The sequence below is a fragment of the Mya arenaria genome, chromosome 7 (assembly GCF_026914265.1).
Source record: "Mya arenaria isolate MELC-2E11 chromosome 7, ASM2691426v1".
NCBI classification, from domain to species: Eukaryota; Metazoa; Mollusca; class Bivalvia; order Myida; family Myidae; genus Mya; species Mya arenaria.
Window position 1 is genome coordinate 42,496,831 of NC_069128.1, and position 19,577 is coordinate 42,516,407.

The 19,577-nt window shown below is 33.4% G+C and overlaps 1 protein-coding gene across 1 annotated transcript in view; it reads left to right on the top strand.

Moving 5' to 3' along the window:
• LOC128240773 (anion exchange protein 2-like) overlaps window positions 1-19,577 on the top strand; it is a 126,652-nt gene that overhangs the window by 253 nt on the left and 106,822 nt on the right. The gene's annotated exons all lie outside the window — the stretch shown is intronic.

Sequence of the window (19,577 nt, forward strand, 5' to 3'; positions counted from 1 at the left end):
ATTGAAGAATCACCAAAAAAAGAATATATATTTTTTCAGTCTTTGTATTATCTAATTATTTAAATTTGATTTTGAATTGATGTCAATCGGTCCCGACATGACCCTAGTCTAAAATAATAGACGTGTTATACAGGATTCTTCCAATCCCTAACGTCTAAACGGGAATGTGCAAAAAACGGGGTGTTTTAAAAATATTGAAATTGTTTTAAGTGAAGTATTTTATGGTTGAAATTGATCATAAAGAGTTATATTCATATTTTACCATGTAAGTGAAATGTTATTTTGCACTAAACAAGCATTTAATGCATTAAAACAAGTTGTTTACCTTTCCAATAAAACGAAAGTTGACAGACACAGACAACAATTATGTGAAGGGGAACAACTCGATACAATCTTAATAACTCGGCCTCCTCCGACAAAGCTTCGAGATAGACCTCGTTATACAATTGTAACAACTCGCCCATGGCCGAAATGTTCTGAGTGATTTAAACTGTGCCCTGAAGCCTTGCAGGTGCCCTTCATGTATATATCGTTATATTTTGACAGAATGAAATGAAGAAAAGCCGTCAAACTCATAATTATAAGTTGGATATTTTTTTTTTTTGTAAGGAACTAATATAAAATAACATTATCTGTTAATATTTCTTGTTTTTATGATATTTTATAGACGCTATATGCTTTAACCCGGAATCATCAAAAATCTAAAAAAATCCGTCAACGCACAAGTATTTGGACTAGACATGACCCTAGAAGTAAAAAGTTCATTTACAAGCTAAAGTAAACCTGGCAGAAAAAGTGTGCTCGTATGAAGAGCTGGAACCCATGACAGGAACACTAGCATGGTTACCAAATGAGCTTACCGGGTGGCTTGTTAATCAAGCCCCACACCAGGCAAACTTTTCCTCCAATGTTTACTTTACTTAGTGGTGGCAGCAGTAAATGGCAGGTATGCCTAAGTTGACCTTAAAAGTGTAATCACTGAATGGCAGCCTAGGAAGGAGTGTAGTGTGTGTTGGTAGGAATCAGATCCTGGTAAGCTCAGCTAGTTAGAGAACGGTTCTTGTGTTCCGGTGCTCATGGGTTTGAGCTCCACAACGGGCATACTTTCCTCCCATGTTTACTTTTAAGCAGTAGAATAGTAGAAATAGTAATGATAATTTAATTATCATACATCATTACATGGCAAATATTTTATATAATGCTGATGTAAAATTCCAACACTTAATCAATTAATGGACGCTGCACCAATATTCCATTTATTCTATTTTTTTATTGTTATGAACAAGAACCACTTAACTGAAATCACTCTTAATTGTACCCTGAAATGCAATTGATTTCACTGGGAAAACCTTGTGATAATTTATATTTTGTGATATTTGCTCAATCTCGCATGTTATTTGCAACGGATGTGATCTTCATTGCACCAATTTTCGTTCAGTTTGATGCATATCGAGTATGAATGTTGATTACATTTTTATTAAAAAACGACTTCCGTACCACACAAAAGATTCTGACTTGTTTGCATAATTATGCTGCGGAACGATCCTTGATCGATAATGTCTGTAAACCTGTCTTTGAAAGAAATGCGTCTCTATCGACCAGACGCTGATTGCAATAAGCATACATTTGTATACATCATGACATATTATTTTTGCCAGCATTCCTACCAATATATTATTTTATGAATCAAAATCAATCGTTCAAAATGTCAGATTAAAACAAAATAAATGTCCCTGGGCATGAAATGAAATTGTCCTCAATCAAGGGTAAAAATTATACCAATGATTTCTTAAATGCTGATGTAAACACTGTAGAAAATGTACCCAACACCAGCAAATTCATTGTATTTTTTTAATAAACACCAAACCAATAAATCAATTTTTCAATACCAGTACTAATTTTTTTGTTCGCAATAAAAGTGTAAAAGGTGGTTTCAAATTAAATACTATTAATAAAATGAAGTGTTGCACCAAAATTGACTAACTCATTACTTAATAAATGTGATAATAGTAATAATGATTATAGAAAGTCTTTTTTCCACCAATTATTCTTCTGTACTCTCAGAATGATTTTTTTTTCACAAATTGGAAGACTGTGCTTAAATTTATATACATGTATACATACGTCATCCATCTTGATACTCCAGAGCAGATCTTTCTTCCTTGCAGGAAGATAATATATTTCGCAATGTTGTATTCATTCATGATTGTTAGAAGCTTACATGTACAAACATGTACATGAAAATTACACGTAGTCGTACTGATGGTACTCATCTTCATCAATATTTCAACATTGCTATCAGACAGGCTGAAAACCCCCCAGAAATGTTTCTGTTCTCCATGGAGATCCATGTGTAGGAAAATTACCAATTTGGTCATTTGGAAATCTCAGAACTTGGTTGAATATGATTTAACAATGCAGTAGTAAAACTCTACATATTAAAGTATGCAAAGATATGGAAATTAACTGGTAAGTTTTTGATTTTAAGTTTCTTGGTATTTTATTGAGAATTGTTATGGGCTACTGGCTTGTAATTATCGTTAGCCTGAGACTTTTTCTACTTGTCTGATGACATAATGGGCACAGTCTGTGTTGTCTGAATTGTCAAATTTGGCAACATAAATATTGCATTTAAAAATTCGGAATCCCAGCAGAATATCAGATATATTTAAGAGTTTGTAGAAGGGACCTGGATCTTTTGTGCAGGGGGAAATTTCTTAAAATGAGATAGCCGTAATAATATATAATGAGCCTGTTTGACTGTTTATTTTGCTGTCATACATCATTACAACAGAATATCTCTGGGCCTAATAGAAACAACAACAGTTGATTCCGGATACCCAACCATATCTACAAAATAGGCGCAAACCCAATGTTTTAATAGTCATTTCAAAGTAAAGGAAAAAAGAGTTTTAAGTTGTACTATGTAGTTTAAAACCTTTAAAGCATTATAAGAAAGATAACTTATGCACAATTCTCCAATGATGTCAATAACGATCTTACAAGAAGCCTAATAAAAACTCTTTTTTCCCCTAGGAATCGTGTATTTAAACTCTTTAACTAGATTGTCAGAGCCCAGGGCCCAATTTCTCGTAAAAGTTTAAGTCCTTTATAACAGGATTATACTGTTTTAGGTTCGAGTTTAATTTGTGTAATATTCTTATTTTGACTAGTCTTACGACTTTCAAAGGAACTGTCTCTTATGATGATCACGATTAAATATTTTTATTTTGTAAATAGTTTTAAGTAGGCAATTTGACTAAATGAAACAAGAGACTGGCAGTAGCTTGTTATGCTTCTTGAGAAATTAGACCCTGTTCACTTAAACTACCCCTGTTATCACTTATTCTCATCGAGGCATTTTATTTATCCTGTGATATGCTCCTCAAGTCAGTTGCAAATTTATTTATGAGTGAGAAATTACATGCATGTACTCTACACACTGGCTACTTTCCTTCTATATATATATATATATATATATATATCAGGGCTTCTAAAACTTTGGAACCTCAATCGGTCCGAACCCGGCACCAATCGGTCTTGACCCGGCGACCCCCCCCCCCCCCCTCCCCGAAAAAAACAAAGACCTGTTCAAAAGTCCGATTTCTTAGAAATGGCCCAAAATTTCGCGACATCTTTTCTGTCAATATTTTTCCGCGATGGCGCAATTCCTAAGAGAGTTCTAGAGCCGCATAGCCGATTCAGATAGTCATTGATACAAGCTTAATTCAAATGAGATTCTCATCGAGTTCTGCGGCCTTTTTAATAAGAACGACTGCGATCGTAAATAATTGGGCTGTCGAATTTAGCGGTCAGACGAAAAAATTTAACAGTATGATTTTTATACAGTGGGTCAACTGATACTCTTGAATAATAATATATATGTAGATTTATAATCGGGGCTTCAAGCTATATATATAAGTGTGATATCGATTTTTTCATTTCTGCAAATTAAAATGACGTAAGCGGCGCACTCAGCTTCCAGACTATGTAGTTAATCAAGCGTGTCACTGTTGATATCCTATATATGACTAGGTTCGGATTTACAATGACATATATGCACATTTAAAAGAACCATTTAAATTTAACAGTTTAGTAATCAACAAACGGATATATTATGTAATGATCGACGACGACATAGCATATTCATATTGCCATGTGAAAATATAGACCGATTTTAACACTTAATCAGGATAGCTGCAAGCACACAATTAACACATAATTTGTTTAATCGTGTCTTCTACAACCTCCCAATACACGTGATTGGACCGATTGCAAGCGTCTGCTAATTAACAGATATGCTATAGAGTGATCAGTGTAGCGGAAAAAGCAGCTGGTCGCATTAGTCACATGGTAACTAAGACATTTTTATGACCTATTAGGGGGGGGGGGGGGGGGGGTTGAATGTGTGAATGACCCATGAATATTTGTGTGTTACAATTTCTGTAACTTTTACTGGCCTAGTCGTTTTGGACCGAAATTATAAAAAAATGACAAAATTTCAAACCGATTTTTTTTACACTTTTTGAAACTGAAATCGGTCTGGCTTGGTCAAAATCTTTTAGAAGCCCTGATATATATGAAATTTTGTCATTTTTTATAATTTCGGTCCAAAACGACTAGGCCAGTAAAAGTTGCAGAAATTGTAACACACAAATATTCATGGGTCATTCACACATCAGGGTTTCCGCCAGGCCTTCATGGCTTGTCGGGCCTGACGTGCCTTCTGCTGGCAAGGCTAATTACCGACACGCATTAATTATGCCAACATGCTTAAATCTGCACAGCGAAAAGCCTTATCAAAACAATCATCAGTTTTGACAATACACAGATTTGCTGCGATTGCAACAGTTGACTGACAGCCAGAAGGTGTGTCGGGACTATTACAGCACTTGTATCAGCCATTCAGGATCGACGACAGCATATAGGTGTGTCGGTAAGAATCGAGGGGAAATTAACCAAACTCCTCCTATTCTTTATCAAAATGGTAATGTGTGAAAAACACCACTGTCATAATTGCGACCTTCATCCATATAATCACCTATGATCTCAAAGTAAACAATGAGTGTTAATAGATTTCGGTAACATAAATTATGTGTTGTTTTATTTTGTTTATTGAGCCCGAGTCTGTTTGTTAATTGTCCTTTTGTTTACAAATTTAGGGATTATTCTAGAGCGGAATAGCGGGGCGCTCCGCCCTGCCCTATTTCCGGTCCCCCACGCTGCCCCTATTCCTACCTAATTAGCGCCACGCTGTTTTAATCCCATCAACTGCCTTGTTTGACACTCGATAATCAGCAATTATGCACAGCATGTGTCTGTCACTGGCTTGTTTACAGCTAGCGCGTGTAAAAATCGATACACACAGCACGCTATATGCTTTAAGCGCGGTTCCCGGTGTTAATGCTGTACTAATAGCGTATAGCGGTATAAGTGTGAACAACATGTCGGCATATATTGTTTGATGCCGTAGACAGAATTAAGAAGTTAGGAAAGTAATTATCGAAGCGGTATTTAATGATAGAGCTGGGGAGAGATAAAATAGATTTATAATGAGGTTAAATAACGATAATTAGACCGAATTACCTCTGCTACTTTTTAATGTTTTTAAATTACTTGAACTCGCTAAAAGACGAAAATGGAGTTGAGAAAAGGTAAGGAAAAGGAAAGAAAATGTGAATTACTGTCCCATATATTCGATTTAAGTCTGATAGATAACACTACTTAATTGTACGTAATACGATATTAAGTTCTAGTGATGCCTTCCTCTAAACGGAAGCTTGTGCAAAAAGATCGTGAGCTATCTAAAATAGCTAGGAATAATCGTTCGATTTCGGACTTTTTTGGAGGATGTAAAGGGTACGTAGATTATGATTATTCATGATTTTACCAGTTGTCTAGGTGAAAAAAACTTTATTGTCTGTGCACAACATGTAGACCCTGACAAGACATTTGATTTCAGACTCGGAAGACCGACACATATAAGATTATTCATACTTTATAATTTCATTTAGATTTATTGTTCCTATTGGAAAACAGTGAATGCCACTTCGGATATATTTATGAATCTGAGTGTAGACCACGATTACAATTGCAATAATGTGATATTTGATACTTTATAACCAAATAATCAAAACTGAAATATTTCATGTAGATTATGTTAACCCTCATTGTTTACAATTTTCTGTTTATAAGTATTTAGAAAAGCCTTTATGGAATTTACAAAAAGCAGTGTAGATCTAGATCTGGTATCCCATTTTAATCTGGATCTACTGGATAATGTACGCCTAGATTAAACATTTCCCATGAAAAACCCAATGTACAATTATTTCCCACATTTTCACATAAAACACTACAGGCATGAATATTATGGGAATACGTGTGAAAGAATGGTACTGGCTGATGATTTGATAGCCAATAGATTGTCTTTTGATTAATGTTTTGAGGATTAATGCATCTACATGAATAAAATTCTTAATTATCAACAATTGCTTGTCAAGTTGTTTTTTGCTACTTTGATTTCTTGCCATTATTTTAAAATGAGCTTGTGGACATAACACTTCATATGTTTAACACTAAACACATGTTGTACTTCTTAAACACTCTAACGACCGGCTGCCGCAACATATGCTACCCTGCCCTGATTTTGGTGCACCCTGCCCTTTTTTTGGCCCCCCCTGCCCCTTTTTGGTCTCTAGAATAATCCCTACCAATTATTAAATTGTAATTGAGAGGCATGGTCAAAGAAAAGATACATATTTTGTGTTGCTCATTATTAAACTTTCATTATTTTGTCGTTCTTTTAATTTATTTAGAAAAAAGATAAATGAATTAGAAAATACACATTACATTCCCTTTTAGTTATTATTTGGCCGACCCGGCTTTAAAAGTATTAGCTGTTAAAGCTTTAAATATACCCACGAGCAGTCGCTTTGCTCCGATCTCTTTTGTGGTTCAGCATGCAAACAGCGTGTTTTACACATGTTGCGTTGACGTCAATGGTGTCAATATAAATAATACCGTAATTCACCTAAGAGTTCGGACACTCTAAATATTCGGACACCCATAATTATTTTCCAAAATAATTTATTTTGCGTACCTAATTTTCGGACATCCAAAGGACATCAATCATAACTTTCATAGTTACCAAGTTTCTCAGACGAAGATTATTGATTTTCATCTTTACAATGCCTGGCTAGATTACCTAACCATATACACCACTGTGACAAGTTAATTAGTTACTACCCATCCTAAATGATTTATTGCCTGTTGAAAAGGAAGTGTGATGTATTTATTGGAGGATTAAATAAACAACAAGGGCTATCAAGGGATTAAGAAAACATAGACATGACATGTTTGTAAAACGATCTGCCAATAAACTTTCAAACTTGTACCACACTTATATACAGACTGTAAGAATCAATAATCGTACAGTTATAATTAATCCTGCATAGCAATGTCCATGCTCTCCACGAGATCCTTGTGGGTATAACTGTAAGTTATGTGACGTCACACAGTGTGACTCTTTGATCTGAAGCCGATAGAATGTGTTTATTCAGTTCAATGCATGTATCACTGTATGGGAACGGACACCGGATATAGCAGACAATGCGAATGTCCGTCGGACAGTCGGACATGTCCGGTATATTTCCATTTTGACCGACGGAACTTTTGTTTTGGTCGGTCACAATGTCCGGTGAAAAATTACAGTCAGCACCGTTTAATTTTCGGAAAATTTACTTTCAGTTTCTAAATAAATGGTCAGAGTTATTTTTAACTATTATATCATGACTATTCAGCCTGTTAATCCGTGTATCACTATTTGTAAACCCCGTTTTGCACATGTTTCCGTAAAAGCCGAAAAAACACGTAAGGTTACGATTTCAGTTCGTACTCTACTACTTTTTAATTGACGGAATTTTACGGAAATGTTCGGACCTTGCTAAATTCCGTATGTATTTTTTTCGGCAAAGTGGTTCCCGGCAATCGTGTTAATTTAAATATGATAAATATACCGAGCTGACACTCTTTCCGCTCTGTTTAACATTGCCAATAACAAGAACTCTACTTTCGTTTTTGCATAAATGTTGTGTCTGAGTTTGAATTGTAGTAAAATTCGTTATATTTTTTAACTGTACTGTATCTTTAATTTAAAGATGAATTAAAAGAGTAAGATCTGGCTGCTCCATGGGTAGACGAACCGGATATGAGTTTTTTTGGGAGGAAAAAATAATGACTTAAGATCCGAAATATTGATTTTTTTGACCTGATGTTTAGCTTCTTTTTTGTAATTTATAATAGTACACATCTAACCAAGTAGATCTAAACCTGCTATAATGGGGAGTTACAAAACTTATTTAAAAAGAGGCTTAAAATCAAGGCTTAGGCTGATGTAACTGAATACTGTTTGTAACATTGCGACAGGTAAAAATTTGGTGCGACAGGTAAACTTTCAGTGTTTACCTGTCGCAATGTCCTGTGAAGAAAAAAAAGTTTTCGCGTTGTCTGATATAGCTCAAAAAGTGATCAATCGATAAACCTTTGACACATGGACTGTTTTCTATCATTTTTTTGTATTTTATGGTGATATATTTAACAAAATCGAAGAGTTTTGAATTACTTGATACTGTGCAATATACGACTATGATGGAAATGTGTCTCCTCTTTTGTATAAGAGCCCAATTCTCGCCGAAAGTTGCATGATCGCTCACAAATGTTCATTTATGTGGTACGATTTCAAACATAAATCAACAAATTGAAAGTAAGAATAAAAACTGAATCGAGCGATTTCATTGTAATTACATAATCTAGTAATGTGTAAAATATCAATATGATATATTTTGTTGTTATGGAGATATTCATACCTTTTGATGCCCTGGCAGTGAACTGGGGATAGATGAAGCAAATAAATAACTGCACAGGGGATAGCTATTAAGTGGACTGAGGATAGTAACGATGTATTTAGAAAAACGAGACTGTGATAATGATTACGGCTATTTATCTATACGCGAGCTCGGGGGAAATTGTTCGATGTTGTCCATATCGAGGGATGAGAGCAAAAACATGTTGTTGTTCTTTGTATCTGTATGCACTTACAACTGTTTCATTCATTCATATCTAAATATTTGAAATACGCCGGTAGTCTTATTTATTGAGAAACACAAAACATACGGCCGTAGAATTTATGTGGTGTTTGCTATTCATATATATAATATTGCTTTGTAAATCAAGTAGGTACGTTTTTGCAAACAGAAAGTCACAAGTAGGGATATTGTGATCAAATTTGGAACACGTAAAGCTTTGTTCTAAGCTTGGGTCGATGTTGGTATTACTTACAACAGAATAAGGGTCTCTGCTCGTTCACTTCAGTGAGAAAGAATGTATTGTGACCAACCCTGATATTTACGCAGCTTGCATATATACGTTCATTAAGGAGAGCACAGATCAAACTCATTGTTAACTAAAGTTTGCTCAATAATTTCTTATCAAATTGTACTCTCACTTTTTGCAGATTATTTAAAAGTTCGAAATAGACATATACATGTATAGTGTATATTAACAGTGTTACTATAATTTTTTGCCCCATTTTACATGTTATCCCCAGGACACACATTTCTCAACTTTGAAACTATCCCCAGTACATAATGCGGCTATCTCCAGTACAGTACTGAGAACATTTCTAAGGGCATATCTTTAACAGTTTAAAAGTTACATTGCCATTCCTTACAATAAAAATAGTTGAGCTTATTCATGTGAAATCCTTCGATTCAGATTTTTTATTTATTCGATATATTTCCTTAAAATAACAATACTTGTCGAAATTCAGTCTGCTAAATCGTAAGCACTTTAAAGTATACCATAGGCCACATTTAGCATTCAGCTATTAGTTCAAACACTTGCTTCTTTTGTGGATAGGGTAGATATGCGTTTACACAGCAAGATCTTACCTCTGGTAAATTAAAACAAATGCATAATTGTCTGTTTACTTATCACTTTTTGAGCTATATCTGGTGTACCTTCCCACACAGTGTGTATAAAATGGTGTTTTAAATAACTTGATGAAGGATTTACACTTACAGGCGTAATAAATAAGTTTATGACCATTGATTACTACGGATAAATTAATAAGTGGTAAAATGCAAACATGATGAAAAAAGGCAGGTTAAACAAACATGTAAATAAAATGTAAAAATGGTAATTTTCTATTTTTTTCGGACAGCGAAAAAAATAATTAATTTAAGGTGTCCGAACTGTTAGGTGAATTACGGTACCGCACTAAACAAAACATGAGTCAATCAATATGGTCGATATAATACCAATAATAAATGAAGAGAAACAATTAAACCTTTTCGCAAATATTTTTAATGTAAATCGGACTTGAATTGGTAATTCTAAATCATAGGATCATAACTTAAAACTTCTTTAAAATGCAGGAAATTGCACCATTTTGATTACAAAAATTAAAAAAGAAACCAAACCAACCACATGATTTTTACAGATTTTGCCTATCAATGCGATTTACACCGAGGACATTATCTTATTTTCGCTATACCCTGTAATATAAGTATAATGCCAATCGCATTCATTTTTATAATTTCCCCAGCGTCCCACTGCGTTACAATGAGTCAATGCTACGCAGCGTTGTGAAGTGTTAAATGATTAAATGAAGGTAATTTAAAAAGGTAGCTGTAAATTTTCTTAAAGCTATGTCTTTTTTCCGTCCTATAAATATAATTCATACTAGTTTGATTAAACTTGTACAAACTTAAACCGTATATCTATAAAACACTTGGTGCGTAGTCAAAACATAGTTTGATCCTGACCATGCAAATATGAAAGTTTTCAGATGCTATTGTCACTTTATTTGCACTTATCTAAATTTTGAATGCCCTCATTAAACTTGTGTGGATGTGAATAAATTATATATTGAATAAAATGTACATAGCATATTATTATATGATATTTATTATTGGTGGTAAAAATTGCAAGTGACGTTTTAAGAAATTTTCCATGGAAAACGAGGCAAGAAGGCCGTCAACTATGCACTGTGAACTTTAAACGCGTGTTTGGTTGTATGAGACATACCTCATGTGATGTGGATATGACCAGAAGTGGAGGATGAAATGTTGATTCAGAACAGTCCAATGAAGTTGCTGCTTTCAAATTGTTTAAGGCAGGATCTATTTTTTGTTGAAAGCTCTTCATAAAGGAGGTTCTTTCCTTGTTGTTATTGGCTATTTCATTGGTCAGAAAATGCTTTATAAATACGAATATTCAACCATCACAAAATTCCGCTAGCCAAATTTTCCAGGGTACCTGTTATGAATACGCTGGGGTGCCCAGCCTGCAGTAACATATGGTGGTGATAAATTGCTAATTAATGTCAGGGTATAGTGAATTACCTTGAAAAAGTGAGACATTATAGCAGATTTTCTTTGATCCTGATAAGATTATGAAATGAATTGGGTATTACCCGCTCTTTACTTTGCAATTGGGTATTTACGCTTTGCACTGGGTATGTATTTGTTTTACCCAGTGATTCGGAAGCCAATTTGGTTAACAGATTTAAACTTGCATATTTCATAAACTATAATAATATTATATCCAATATGGTTAATTTCTAACCTTTAATTATTAAACTGGAGAAGTCATGTATGCAATGAGCATTTCTGCTGTAAAATATGAATCAATGTGGTTAGCTTGCATAGTCGTATGATTATTATTGTATTTATGGATACACATCAAGGACCTTGATGATATAAACAGATAATCTCAATTGTTTGCGATTGATACTGCAGTTCTTTTATTCGTAAATGACCAGTGACATTTATTAAATTATACCATTTATGTCTGGTTGGATATTTGAAGCTATATTAAATAAATTGAAAGCATCAAGTGATAATGTCAATCTACCAACTACGTTACAGCCTTCTGCTGAATACAGCCTTCTGCTGAATTGGGTTACTAAATGTATCGGACATTCAGTGGACTTCAAAGACAATATTTGAGCATAAATAAACATTTTGTGAAGGGTTTAATGCTGTAATGTCTTAGTTGTAACACTTCTGATGATTTGACAAATTTTGTATTTAAAAAAAAAAAATAAGGGTATTTTTCAAACCCTGGGCGAGTCCTTTAATACAGAATGACATGAAACACAATATATTATTAAATCTCGCATGAATTATTCCATTGAAAAGGTTTTGTCCCACTTTTCGTGGAAAAACGTTGCAAGAGCAATTTTAACAAGGACAGTTGTACTTCAATGGCCAAAAGTTGGTTGGTAAGGGTTACATCCTTTTCAAAAACAGGAAGGGTAGGTAGGCTTTTTTTATAAGGCTTTATATAGATCTAAGAACGTTATTTTTTCAATTGGAGAATGGTGGACGGTTGAGTAATCTTCTGTACGTATAAAGTGTTAAAGGTTTTTAACTACATATTAAAACTCAATTAATTTTATATATATATTTTTTTTGAAACTGCATATGAAAACAGTAGGGTTGGCGCCTAGGGTCGGGTAACCCAAACCAGGGTTTCCGCCAGGAATTTCATAAGGCATGTCGGAAGGGGAGGGTTTGGGAGGGGTGTCCCCTCCCGACGTCGATTTTTTTTTTATATTTTCGTATCCAAAATGGTGCAATTTCCTGCATTTTAAACAAGTTTACAGTTATGTTCCCATGATTTAGAATTACCAACTAAAGTCCGATTAACATTAAAATTATTTGTGAAAAGGTTTAATGGTTTCTCTTCCTTGATTATTGGTATTTCTCAAGTTTTCCGACAATACAATATCGACGATATTGATCGACTCATGTTTCGTTTAGTGCGGGTATTATTTATATTGACACCGTTGACGTCACAGCAAAACGTGTAAAGCACCCTGCATGCTGGAACACAAAAGAGCCCGGAGCAAAGCGACTGCTCGTGTATTCGTATTTAAAGCTGCAACAGCTAATATTTTTAAAGCCGAGTTGGCTAAATAATAACTTAAAGGGAATGTAATGTGTATTTTCAGATTTATTTTATCTTTTTTCTAAATAAATTAAAAGATAAAATAATCAAAGGTTAATAATAAGCAACACAAAATATAACTTTACACTTTTAAACTAAAGACGGGAACGCGACTCATTAATTACAACGACATAGTATAACCCTTGTTAATAACACAGATATCTTAACACGGTTCTCAATTATAATTTAATAATTGGTTAACAAACGGACTCGGGATTAAGAAACAAAATAAAACGACACATGATTTATGTTACCGAAATCAGTTAACACTTATTGTTTACTATGCGTTCATAGATGATTATAGGGATGAAGGTCGCAATTACGATAGTGGTGTTTTTCACACATTCCCATTTTAATAAAGAATAGGAGGAGTTTGGTTAATTGGCACTGTTGAACCTCACCGACACGCCTTCATGCTGTCGTCGATCCTGAATGGCTGATACAAATGTCGTAATAAACACGACACGCCTTCTGGCTGTCAGTCAACCGTGTTAACCGTTGCAATCGCAACAAAATCGTGTATTGTCAAAACTGATGATTGTTTTGATAAGGATTGTCGCTACGCGGATTAAAGCATGTCGGCATAATTAACGCGTGTCGGTAATTGGCCTTGCCAGCGGAAGGCACGTCGGGCCCGACAAGCCATAAAGGGCTGGCGGAAACCCTGCAAACCCAAATGTATTTTTTAGGCCTAAATAACTATTTCTGTTTTCAACAGAAGTTGAAAATACAAAAGTGCATTGGTAAATGTTGTGGTAGTTAATTTGACGACATGCCAAATACTTTTTCATAGATACGATTGGGAACATCGTTTATATGACATTTCCATTGAAAATACAATACATTTTGTGGTTGTGTGTGGCTGGAAGGCAGAGAAATTTGCATCTATTGCCAATATAGTTTCATAACAGCGATGGCAATGCTGTTTTAATAGATTGATTTTTGTTATACATTTGTTAAACTGTAAAATCATTGCTGCTAATCAAAACGTGTTTTGAATATTTATTTGTTGTTATTTATTGGTTAAGAGGAAGGTAGCCATTGCCTGACTGATTTCTGGTTTGATAATGATTGATTGTTGAAAGGAAAGGTTTTCTTTGATGTTAAGGATTTATTGGTAAGTATGTGACCAATATTTAAGTATTAACTTATATATCTTAGAGTACAGTTTGGAGGTGACAATGTACCGTAACTCATGAGTTATTTAGTTATGGTATAATTTGAGTGTTTTAAACTGGGGAATTTTGTCAATTATTAATATTTTCCGTTTTCTTTATTTTAACCAAGGTTGGTATATTTGAAATAATTAAATATTTGTTCATTATTCAGTGAATTTTTTCATGCAATTTACTGCCTTCTAAAGGCTGTTTCCCCTTGCTAAAAACTGTCCATTTTTCCCAAAATTTTATAATTTTTTTTCAAATTTGACAAATGCAGATTACGTTAATGAATAAAAAAGTAATGAATTTGTTGAAATAAAAACAGAATCTTGACAAGAATTACTCTTTCACAGCATAATGTATGCATCAAAAAGTTAAACATGTAAATTTGACATTATATTAGCTGTAATGGTCTGATTTTGAATTTTCCCAAAGTCAACTTTTTTTCCTAATTTGCAAGGCACAGGTGTTAAAAATAATTCCAAAAAAAATCACTGTTATATGAAATAGTTTAATCATTACTAGATGTATTCATTATACTTACTTATGATTTAATACATGGTTGGTATATATAAAACTTCAGTAATTTAATTCTTAACTTGAGTCGACAAATTTTGATACTCTTTGATACCGAAAATGCAAAAAAAAAAAAATGAAGTTGAAAAAAATTCTGGTTTAAGTTGGGAGTGAACCCAAGCCGATACAGTCAAGGAAAAATAAGAAAACTGACAACAAAACCTCACACCCACAAAGACTCCTACACAAATATGAGGATGACTTAACCTTTTAGCCTTTTGTTGAATTGCACTACTATTGCTATTCAAAATCGTGTACTTCAAAGAAATATTTGAGCATATATCAACATTTGTTGAAGGGTTTCAGCCGTCATGCAGTACCGTTTTAACACTCCTTCAATGATTTGCTACACTAGTTTTTCATCATACAAAAAAAGTGCATTTCAGAAAAAAATTGATCTAGTCCATTTTAGTTAAAAAAATACTCCAATTATGATAATTATAAAGACATTATAAATTACAATTGTCTAAATTGTTTTTCACATTTCAGATATTTTATTTCAAAATTCGCAGTTGTCTTCACAATTACTGATATTTTATTTCATTTTATATTTTTAAGTGTTGTTCACATGTAAAGCTACAACTATTTGCAATGCAATCATAAAAAAGGCTACAATTAAAGACTATTTATTTCCATGTGCAAAAACATTTAAAATAAACAAAGGTATCATTATAAAAGTTTCATTCTCCATTTGTATTGCTTAATGACAATGTTTTGCTGAAATTTTGTACATTAAAGGTGCATTTTCAGTTTTCATGAGCATGTTTGTTTATATTTAGGACTGAAAAAAGCAACAGGTTGAATAAGGCCTCCTTAAAGAGGCTAGACACCAGATGGTCCCAAAATCGGCGAATACAATTTATTTCCACAAAACAAGCCTAGAATTGTCAATACAAGCTAGTATAAGGCCGACAATACCTAATTTTAAATCATTCAAAGAATACTTTGTCGCTGTCTCAGCTGAGTTTACTGGTTTAAAAATAGCGCATAATGGTTTCCCAGTTTATAGTATGTATATTTAGCACTTGGAAGTCACCTGAGTACAGCCTATACATTTACTGTCACTATTTTTAAATTAACTAGCAATTACGTGGTTGACAAAGTAAATTTCGAAATTGAAAAGTATGCAAAAACTACAAAAGATTCATGTACATGTGTCATTTATAAGTGATGTGATATATCAGTTAGTAAGATTCATTTTTGTATCAATTTTGTGTAAGTTACGGTATTGACAATTTTTTATTTTGCAGTTGTGTCATCTGGTGTCTAGTCCCTTTAAAGCTTCCCAATACCCTACTCCCTGGCCAACGTATTATTCTTTGTCAGATTTTCAATTGGAGAATTATCCCAATTGTTTAAAATTGGTGTGAGTATAATTTTTTGTTTCAGAGATTTCTAATCAGAAATGGATGAGACAGTGATATAAAACAAAACAAAAGAGTTATTTGATTCATGATGATATAAATTATTTGTATTTCTTTGACTAGAATGAAACACTTGTGTTAAAATAAATGTATGTAGTATTATTCAAAATAGTATTGAAATAAACCAATGTTACAGTATTAATTATTCAAACCACAAGGGTTTCTCACGATTTTTTTAATAACCAGAAAATCTTTAATGTGCATGATGTATAAACTGTTATCATTGCCCCCAGTGATTTAAAGGTAGTTTGAATCACAGGAATTTAATTTGGTGGTCTTTTTCTCAATTTAAAATATCTTGAAGAATAACAAAGATTGTGAAATCATATGATTTATATCAAAAACCAAGGCCATAAAAAAAAAATACATTTGGTTCGGGTTACCCGACCCTACCTATGGAATAGGCGCCGACCCTACCGTTTTTATAGTCAATTTGAAAAAAAAAAATGAAAAATTAAAAAAAAAAAAAAAAATCTCTTTTTTTTTTAAATTGCTTTTTAATATTAAGTTTAAACCTTAAATGCTTATACAGAAGATAGCTTTAACACCATTCTCCAATGATGAAAATTATTTTCTTATATAAAACCTAATAAAAAAAAAAAAAAAAAAAAAAAAAAAAGCCTACCTACCCTACCTATTTTTTTTAAGGATGTAACCCTAACCAAACAATTATTTTTTTTAGGCCCAAGAATAAATACCTCAGTGAAAGTTAATTGTAAAGATAATACTTTGCAAGAAAACTTTTTTATATTGAAGACGGTTATGAAATTCAGATATCGATAAAGCACAGACTGTGTGAGACCATAGTTGACAGCAACTCCAAAACTTCATTTAATAACAAGATAGGCCATAGGCGATGACGATGCTGTTATTCGATAAAAACAAAAACAAAAAGGCACAAAATACATAAACTGCAAACAAGTGCGAGAATATCTCGCATAAATTATGTATTTTCAATATAATTAAGATGATTTTTATGCGCGAAATCACGAAAAATCGCTTTCTTAAAAAATAATTATCCCTTCCCTTATAGCAAATATCTATGAACATAAACAGTCGCTTAGATCTTAAGAATTTTGATTTCAACCGAACCAGACTAAATATCACATTCAAAATTAAAGTTGAACATTTGTGTTAATGTTGAAAAGTTAGTTTAAACATATATTTTGTTACGTGAGAGTGTGGTCTTGTGTTGTGGAGGAGTACCCAGAGTTAAGCCACTTGTCCGACTTGGTGATCACTTACCAAGCTCACATGAGCTCAGGCCGGAAATGGTACCCGGGCCACCTAGGTGAGAAGCGAGTATATTTCACTGTATTGCATATTCATACAATTTCAAGCTTTTCACCTTGATGTTTTACACAATTTTTTATTACATCAAAGCAGGGGCCTATGTGCCTTGAATTCATCATATGATGAGGTTTATAATTTGCAACTGGTTCTTATATTTTTCAAGCAGACCTCTGTCTGCAAATGCATCTGCGTCTGCTAAAATCTTTTGCCTTAATCAATGTGCCAGAAGTTTGCAGACATGGTTGCATTGTGTCAATGGAAATACTTGTGTCGTTAAAGTATTGACCAACACAGATAAAACTTCATAGTTATTTTGGTCTGCATGGGTTGTTATGCACCTGCCATTTCTGTTATATTTCACATAGACTAAAAAGAGTTATGGCCCTTGACTAGGTAAAAATTGGTCTGAAAAAATATTGTGTCACATGAACCACCAAAAGTTTTGCACCTACACTCATGAAACTTCATATGACTGTTAGTCAGCATTGTCTATTGGGCACATACCATTCCTTTTACATTTCACTCGTTTATTCCATAACTCGTCATCTATCCATTCCAGTTTCCATCTGGGGGTATTTATCCCGAATGTGATAGCTCTAGTCTATTAATGACTAATGTTTTGACATTATTACTTAATGAAAAAGCTCTTGAGATATATGTACAAGTCTTCACATGATATTATTCAAACAGTCTGTCATGTTGATTATAAGAAATCAATGGAAATTAATACAAGAGCAATGAAATTGGGCCATTAAACCAATATTCCTCATTTGGGATGGGAGGCCATGTTTATTTATGGAGGTTTTATATATGTCTTTATTCATAACATCCAGAGAGCTGGTTAAATTGCACTTCATAGCATTTACTGAAGCAGTTTTCTGGAAGAAAATGTGGACATTTATTACTCAACAATATGCCAGCTTGCATTTTAGAGTTGTCAACATAATCCATACAATATTATGCCAATTAATGCCATTAAATCTATTAGAAAACCATCTTAAATCATTCCATGTCCTAACCACCGTCCACCATCCCTAGCACTCACCTCCTGGTATCAAGGGATTAAGATAATAAATTTAAAACTGCCCCCAGATTTAGACATCAATACAATTTAAAACAAAAGTTGAGCAAGGATTTTTAGCTCACCTGAGCACAAAGTGCTCAAGGTGAGCTATTGTGATCGGTCCATGTCCGGTGCCTGTCATCCATCTTTCGGCGTCAACAATTGGTTATAATCATCATCTTCTCCTAAACTTCTTGAACAATTTTAATGAAATTTCATAGGAATGTTCCTTGGTCGGTGCTTTTTCAAAATTGTTCAAAGAAATGAATTCCATGCAGAACCCTTATTGCCATGGCAACCTAAAGGAAAAATTACAAAACTTTTTTACCAAATACTATTAGGCCTAGTGCTTAAATATTTGGTGTGTAACATTGTCTTTTGGTTATCTACCATATTTATTCAAATTATGCCCCTGGAGAAAAATTGGCCTCACCCTGTGGGTTACAAGTTCATGATAAATACATTTTGTTAAGATTCGATAGTTATGTAAAGTTTACTCTTGAAACAAGGGCAGCAAGTCTTGCCATATTGTCTCCCTTTTTGTTGGAGATTCCACTACTTTCTATTTTTAGTAACAAGGGAATAGATTTTAAATTTTATTAAGTCTTCAACATAGTCACTTCTAAGGTAATTATTGTTCTTTTTTTAGGTTCATAGGTTAAAATAATTATTATACACTTTATTCTTTAGAAGAAATTTCATTTTTACTTAATCTTATCTTCTGTGTGGATAGCAAATAAGCCTTATATAAAGAAAAATTAGATTACTAATCTTTGAAGGATGGTGATGTTGTCCTAGATGGAAGAAGTGCTAATGTTAGTTGAATCTGTTGAATGTGTTCTGATAATTCATGTTAAGAGCTTAAGGCAGTTTATTGATTTTATTGGATGGTGCACTGTTTGTTGTTTGTGTATCCATACTAAAAGATCTTTCAGTGTGCAAGCAATTTAACATAGTTTTGTCAGTGTGCAACGCAATTGAACGAAGTCCAGTCAGTTATTTGTGTATCTATACTAAAAGTTATTTCAGTGTGCAAGCAATTTAACATAG